General features: G+C 45.3%; 1 non-coding gene across 1 annotated transcript; it reads right to left on the reverse strand.

Annotated features, from left to right (window-relative positions):
- Positions 1-7,016: 7,016 nt before the first annotated feature.
- LOC114671219 (small nucleolar RNA U13) lies at positions 7,017-7,121 on the reverse strand. The gene has a single exon (XR_003721103.1). It is a non-coding gene; the product is annotated as a small nucleolar RNA U13 (small nucleolar RNA).
- Between the last annotated feature and the right edge of the window lie 213 nt (positions 7,122-7,334).

Genomic DNA, 7,334 nt, shown 5'->3' on the forward strand with positions numbered 1-7,334 from the left:
CAAATTCTGTTCATGGCTCTCAGCTCTGAAGGCTATCAGCCCTCCTGATTCCCACTCTGCATTCTATTTATGTGTCTTTGTCTTAATTCCTCTAGTGCCTCTGGGTTAGGGTCTCCACAACCAAGCTGGTCTCGGCACCTAATCCAGACCACACTTGGTTTATTGATGGTAGTTCTTCAAGGCCCAGTCGTCAGCCACCAGCAAGGGTAGGCTATGCTGTAGTGTCTTCCACATCTTGTCATTGAAGCTACTTCCCTGCCCTCTTCCACCACCTTTCATGAATCTCAACAAGCTGAACTCATTGCTTTAACCTGGGCTCTCACACTTGCAAAGGGACTACGTGTCAATATCTACACTAATTCCAAGTATGTCTTCCACATCCTACATCACCATGCTGTTATATGAGCAGAAAGAGGTTTTCTCGCTACCCAAGGGTCCTCCCCATCATCAACACTTCTTTAATAAAAATCCTCCTTAAGGCTGCTCTATTGCCCAAGGAAGCCAGAGTCATTCACTGCAAGGGGCATCAGAGGTCACCAGATCCCATTGCTCAAAGCAACACTTATGCTGATAATGCAGCAAAAGCAGCAGCTAGTATTCCCACATCTGTCCCTCACAGTCAGTTTTTTTCCTTCGTGTCTATCACTCCCACCTATTCTCCCACTGAAACTATTACCTATCAATCCCTTCCTACTCAAGGCAAATGGTTCTTGGATCAAGGAAAATTCCTCCTTCCTGCCTCACAGGCTCATTCTATCTTAAGGTCCTTTCATAACCTCTTTCATGTGGGTTACAAGCCAATGGCCCATCTCTTAGAACCTCTCATTTCTTTTCCATCATGGAAATCCATCCTCAAGGAAATTACTTCTCAGTGCTCCATCTGCTACTCTACCACCCCTCAGGGATATCTCAGGCACCCTCCCTTTCCCACACGTCAAGCTTGAGGATTTGCCCCCACCCAAGACTGGCAGAGTGACTTTACTCATATGCCCCACATCAAAAAACTAAGATACCTTTTGGTCTGGGTACATTCACTGGATGGGTAGAGGTCTCTCCCAGAGGGTCTGAGGAGGCCACTGCCTTCTCATTCTTCCCTTCTGTTAGATATAATTCCTCGGTTTAGCCTTCCCACCTCTACACAGTTCGATAATGGACCAGCCTTCATTAGATCACTCAAGCAGTCTCCCAGGCCCTCGGCATCCAGTGGAAACTTCATGCCCCCTACCGTCCTTAGTCTCTGAGAAAGGTAGAAAGAACTAATGGTCTTTTAAAAACACAAATCACCAAGCTCAGCCTCCAACTTAAAAAAGACTGGATAGTATCTTTACCATCTGCCCTCCTTGGAATTAGAGCCTGTCCTCGAGAAGCTACAGGGTATAGTCGATTTGAACTTTTATATGGACATACCTTCTTGTCGGGCCCCAACCTCGTGCCAGACACCAGCTCTCTAAGCAACTATCCTCCAGTCCTCCAGCACGCTAGACAGGAAATTCGCCAGGCTGCTAATCTTCTCTTGCCTACTCCAGATTCCCAGCCACATGCAGACACTCTAGCTAGACTATCAGTTCTTGTTAAGAGTCTTGACCCCTCAAACTCTACAACCTCGATGGACCAGACCCTACTTAGTCATCTATAGTACCCCAACTGCCATCCACCTGCAGGATCCTCCCCATTGGGTTCACCATTCCAGAATAAACCTGTGTCTGTCAGACAGCCAGTCTGATCTCTCGTCTTCCTCCTGGAAGTTGCAAGTACCCTCCCCTACACTTCCCTTAAACTCACTTGCATTTCTGAACAACAATAATAATCCTTATGAGCCTAATACATCCCTTTATTCTATTAGGTCTATTCGTCCTTACCCTACTTTTTGCAACAGGGCTTTATGTAGTCACCCCCACTACTTGGACTGTGCCTCAAAAACTTGTCATCCGTACTATCTTCTGTCTAGTCATACTCCTCTTCACCATTCTCAACTAGTAAATGCCCTGCCCTTGTTTACATTGGAGGTTTACACTTTTCCTCCAAACCATCATAACTGATATCTCCTGGTTTTATCTCAAACCTCCACCCTTAACTCTCTCTTGGAGGGGATAAAAGATCTTCAGTGGCAAGGTACACTCCAATTCTTCTATCCTGATGAAGTCCTTTTTTTTTTTTTTCTACTCACTTTTATACTTGCCACCATTCTCCAGTCACTCGCTACCTCTCCCTACTTACCTCCAGCATCCTATCAATCTCACCCACTCTCTCCTCACTGCCTCCAATCCTTCTCTAGCAAAGAATTGTTGGCTATGCGTTTCCCTTTCTTCCTGCTCTTCCACAGCCGTCCCTGCTTTACAGGCCGACTGGGCTACCTCTCCTGTCTCCCTGTCTCCGAATATCCTTTAATAGCCCTCATCTTTACCCGCCTGAAAAACTTCTTTACTTTCTAGACAATTCTTTGCTAGAGAAGGATTGGAGGCAGTAAGGAGAGAGTGGGTGAGATTGATAGGATGCTGGAGGTAAGTAGGGAGAGGTAGAGAATGACTGGAGAATGGTGGCAAGTATAAAAGTGAGTAGAAAAAAAAAAAAAGGACTTCATCAGGATAGAAGAATTGGAGTGTACCTTGCCACCGAAGATCTTTTATTCCCTCCAAGAGAGAGTTGGTGAGAACTCCACAGACACTTTGCACTAACAAGCTGCCACACTTCTCCGCATCTACTTAAGGGCACCTTTCTGCTTATGTCAATTCCACTCCCCACTCCATATTTGGACCCTTAATCACACAAACTATCCGTGTTGCTGTTCCTTTATGCATCTCCCAACAACAGCCTACAGGAATCCCTTCCACCGTCAAAACGTTCCTTTACGCTTCATCTCCAGAACTCAGCCACACACATTACCAACTTAGACGGAAACATTCCAACTTCGCATTACTGATAAGCCCACTATCATTATTGACAAACTAAAAAACATTAGCAGTCACTATTGTTTAGGAAGACACCTACCCTGCATCTCATTCCATCCTTGGCTACCCTCCCCCTGCTCGTCTGACTCTCCTCCTGGCCCTCCTCTTGCTTGCTTATACCCAGCCCCATGAAGAGCTGTGAAAGGTTACATAGACACCATGCGCTTTCTCACTATCATTATTGACAAACTAAAAAACATTAGCAGTCACTATTGTTTAGGAAGACACCTACCCTGCACCTCCATCCTTGGCTACCCTTCCCCTGCTCGTCTGACTCTCCTCCTGGCCCCTCCTCTTGCTTACTTATACCCAGCCCCATGAAGAGCTGTGAAAGGTTACAGACACCATGCGCTTTCTCACTATCATTATTGACAAACTAAAAAAACATTAGCAGTCACTATTGTTTAGGAAGACACCTACCCTGCATCTCCATCCTTGGCTACCCTTCCCCTGCTCGTCTGACTCTCCTCCTGGCCCCTCCTCTTGCTTGCTTATACCCAGCCCCACGAAGAGCTGTGAAAGGTTACATAGACACCATGCGCTTTCTCATACACCGTGAGAACCAAACCTCTACCTGTACGCAGTTGCATCATCAATCCCCATTACAACTTCTAATGGCTGCTGCCCTTGCTGGATCTCTAGGATTTGGGGTGCAGGACTCCTCTTTCAGTACACCCTCTCACCTTTTCACTTTACATTTCCAGTTCTGCCTGACACAAGGTCTCTTCTTTTTATGTGGCTCCACCACCTACCTGCCAACAGAACAGGCACATGTACTCTAGTCTTCCTTACCCCAAAATCCAGCTTGCAGATCGGAATGAACAACTGCCTGTCTCCCTCATGACACCAACACGGTAAAAAGAGTCATCCCACTAATCGCTTTACTTGTGGGTGTGTAGGACTTTCTGCCTCCACTATTGTACTTGGAATAGCAGGCACCTCAACCTCTGTCACAATATTCTGCAGCCTCTCTAATGACTTCTCTGCTAGCATTACAGATACATCACAAACTATATCTGTCCTCCAAGCCCAGGTTGACTCTTTAGCTACAGTTGTCTTCCAGAACCACCGAGGCCTTGATTTACTCAGTGCTGAAAAAGGAGAACTCTGTATATTTCTTAATGAAGAGTGTTGTTTTCACTGAAATCAATCTGGCCTGGTACATACTAACATCAAAAAAACTCAAAGACAGAGCTCAAAACTCGCTAATTGAGCAACTAATTATTGTGGACCCACCTGGCCACTCTAACTTGGTATCCTGGCTTCTTCCAATCGTTAGTCCTCTAATACCTATCTTTCTCCTTCTCTTATTCAGGCCTTGTGTCTTCCCATTAATCTCTCAATTCCTACAAAACCACCTCTAGGCTATCACTAATCACTCTATATGAGAAATGCTGCTTTTAACAACCCCACAATATCACCCCTTACCCCAAAATCTTACTTCAGTCTAATCTCTCCCACTTTAGGTTCCCATGCCACCCTTAATCCCGCTCATATCAGCCCTGAGACATGTTGCCCATCACCCCTCCATTCGGCCCCCAAAATTTTCACCCCAAGTTTTCATGACTTTTTCATTTTATTTCTTCATGATTAACATAAAAAGACAGGAATGCAAGGTCTTCTGAGCTAGCTGCACCATGGTCAAGCCATCGTGACACTCCCACACCCTTGTGATAATGTACTTTGCGATATTTCCCATCTTTGCAAATGTACTTTGTAACATACCTCCCTGCTCTTGAGACAATACACCCTCCTCGCCCTTGTGAATGTACTTTGTAACATCCTCTCCACCTTTGAGAATGTACATCCATCCCCTGCCCACACAAAAAAAATTGCTCCTGACTCCACCACCTATCCCAAACCTGTAAGAACCAATGATAATCTCACCACCCTTTGCTGACCCAGACTCAGCCCACTTGCACTCAAGTGAATAAACAACCTTGTTGCTCACACTAAGTCTGCTCAGGTGGTCTCTTATACAGATGCATGTAACAGGAAGCAGCTCACACGAGGGCCAACATAAGGCCTTGCAAGGAAAGGGTGGGAAGGGGAAGCGGTGTCCATGGGGGTGACCTCAAAGTCAGGGGCTGGCAGTCAATGTATATTGCTCAGTGAGATAAGTCAGTCTGAAAAAGCTGCCTTCTCCACGACTCTTAGTGCATAATATTCTGAGAAAGAAAACTAGAGAGACAGTAAATAGGACAGTTTTCTTTTAAAAATGGGACACTGATCCAACCAGAATCATGATAACTGAATGAACTCCACTGACTTTCCACAGTACTTTCCATTGATTGCTTATCTGGATGAACTCGGTTGTGTGGCCAGTTGTGGACTTTTCTGACCCACTGCGTTGGTCCAGCAATAGAATAGACTGTGCTGACGTTTCAGGTACTACTCTCTGATCTTGGATGGAACATTGCTTCCAAATGTATTACAGGAGAGACAACTATTGATATCTTGCTGCCAGAATTCCATAGAGAAATTCTTAGTAATTTAGTTAGAGTTCAAACTTTGGAGCCCCTGTTGAAGCAACTCCACAGGAAACCACCTGAATCTGAGTTGGGCTCTAGGAAGAGCTTGCAGTTTGGGTTGCACTGAAAACCCAGCAGACTGATGTCTGGGAAAATACCTGCCTTTATATGAGGCAATAGAGACTACGTATCCCAGTGAGCAACAGCACAGCGCCTGGAACCTCACCGGCTGGGTGCAAATCCCACTGAGGAGCTCTACGTACCTGGCCATGTTGTATAGACCTCTCTATGCCTCAGTGCCTGGTTTTCAGAGGTTCAAAAGTTAATATGGTCTCTGTTATGTTTTAAGGCTAAACATGATTGAATTCAGGTAAAGTCTTAAATAGACTAGTTCCTTCTAAGTGCACTAGTATCCACTCATTAAATGTTCCAAAGAACAAGCCGGACTCTTGGTAGTGGCTGAATGCAGACAAGGAACTTGCATGGCTTTAGGGAAGTGAAACAGAGACTCACTTCATTCTTTACATAGGATGATCCTTTCCCTCTCACGGAACATATCTGGGCTGCGTGCACGTGGTTCACACCTATAACATTTTGGAAGATGTGGTTGATTCCAGAGAACCTCAAATCTTAACACAACTTCCTTCCTCCAGGTTTTCATCCCTCCCTGACCCAAAATATGACAGTTTCTTCCAAACCAAGCCTCTGCAAAAGTCAAGTTCAATGGTGTGCCCTCCTCCCCCAGCATCTTCGCACTGTCAGCAGCCTCATGGTGAGCCTTCCTGGCCAGTTGACTACTCCAAGTTCCCAGTGGTCAGCTTGGCTCCCAAGCTGGCTTACGACTCAGGACATTTAAACCAACTGCTGCATGATGGCTGTGCCAGGAATAAACTTCCCTTCCACTGACCAAGCCTGGATGAACATGAACAGGAATTAGCTGAGGATGTGGCATCTGGGCAGGTGCTTCAGTGGATGACTCAATGAAGATAGTGACCCTCACTTTCTCACGAATCTTAATTCCGACAGCAATGTGATCAAGGTGAACTCAGGCCTGCCTAAGATGGGGTAGTGACTGCACCTGCACAGAGCAAGCACCTTCCTGCTCACATCCTTCCTCACCAAGACTCAGTTTCTATAAACTTCTCATGCCTCCCTAGGCCCTGCAGGGGTGGGGGAAAGTTCCTCTCCTCTTACAGGAACTTGTGTGTCCACAGCATTTCAGATTTCCCATCTCAGAGAACTCTATGTAGAAGTCTCTCAAATTCCCAACTGCTAACATGAACTCTTCCACTCACAGGGTGACAGCTGAAATGGAAGGGAAAAGCTAATCAGCGCATGGCCGTGGGGACAGGTCATCATGGAATTTTCAAGTGAACAACAGCCCCACCCACCACTCCCATCCAGACGTGTAGTTTTCATGTACAAGGGTGTGATTTATGAGCACCTGTTTTGTTTCAAAAACAGAATCGCTCCCTCCACACTACCATATTGTGTTTGTAAAAACAAGTTACGGGGAAAAGGACCTGCCCCATCATATGTAGTTGATAGTGTAAACACACAAAGTCAACATGTGAGAAGAAAACGTTCTATTTTTTGTTGTTAAATTGGTAATGCGCTGATGTTGTAACAAGGTTTTGGGAAAGCATACTTCACACATGCTGGTGAAAAATCCAGTCATCATGCTTATGAACTACAGAAGGATCTAAACTTCCATTCTTGATGTGAAATGGCATACCCATGCACTTCTGCTAGTTCAGAGTCATCAGATGCTTCTAGGTGCTGCTGTAACAATTGCTTGAGACAGCCATAAAAATCACATTCTACAAATCAAATTTTAAAAATTCAGTGTCCCTCAGTAGGTAACATTGTCAAACTCTAGAAATCATTCTTTTATCAACTATGTACATTACTTTTT

This window comes from Macaca mulatta, chromosome 11, assembly GCF_049350105.2.
Source record: "Macaca mulatta isolate MMU2019108-1 chromosome 11, T2T-MMU8v2.0, whole genome shotgun sequence".
Taxonomy (NCBI): Eukaryota; Metazoa; Chordata; class Mammalia; order Primates; family Cercopithecidae; genus Macaca; species Macaca mulatta.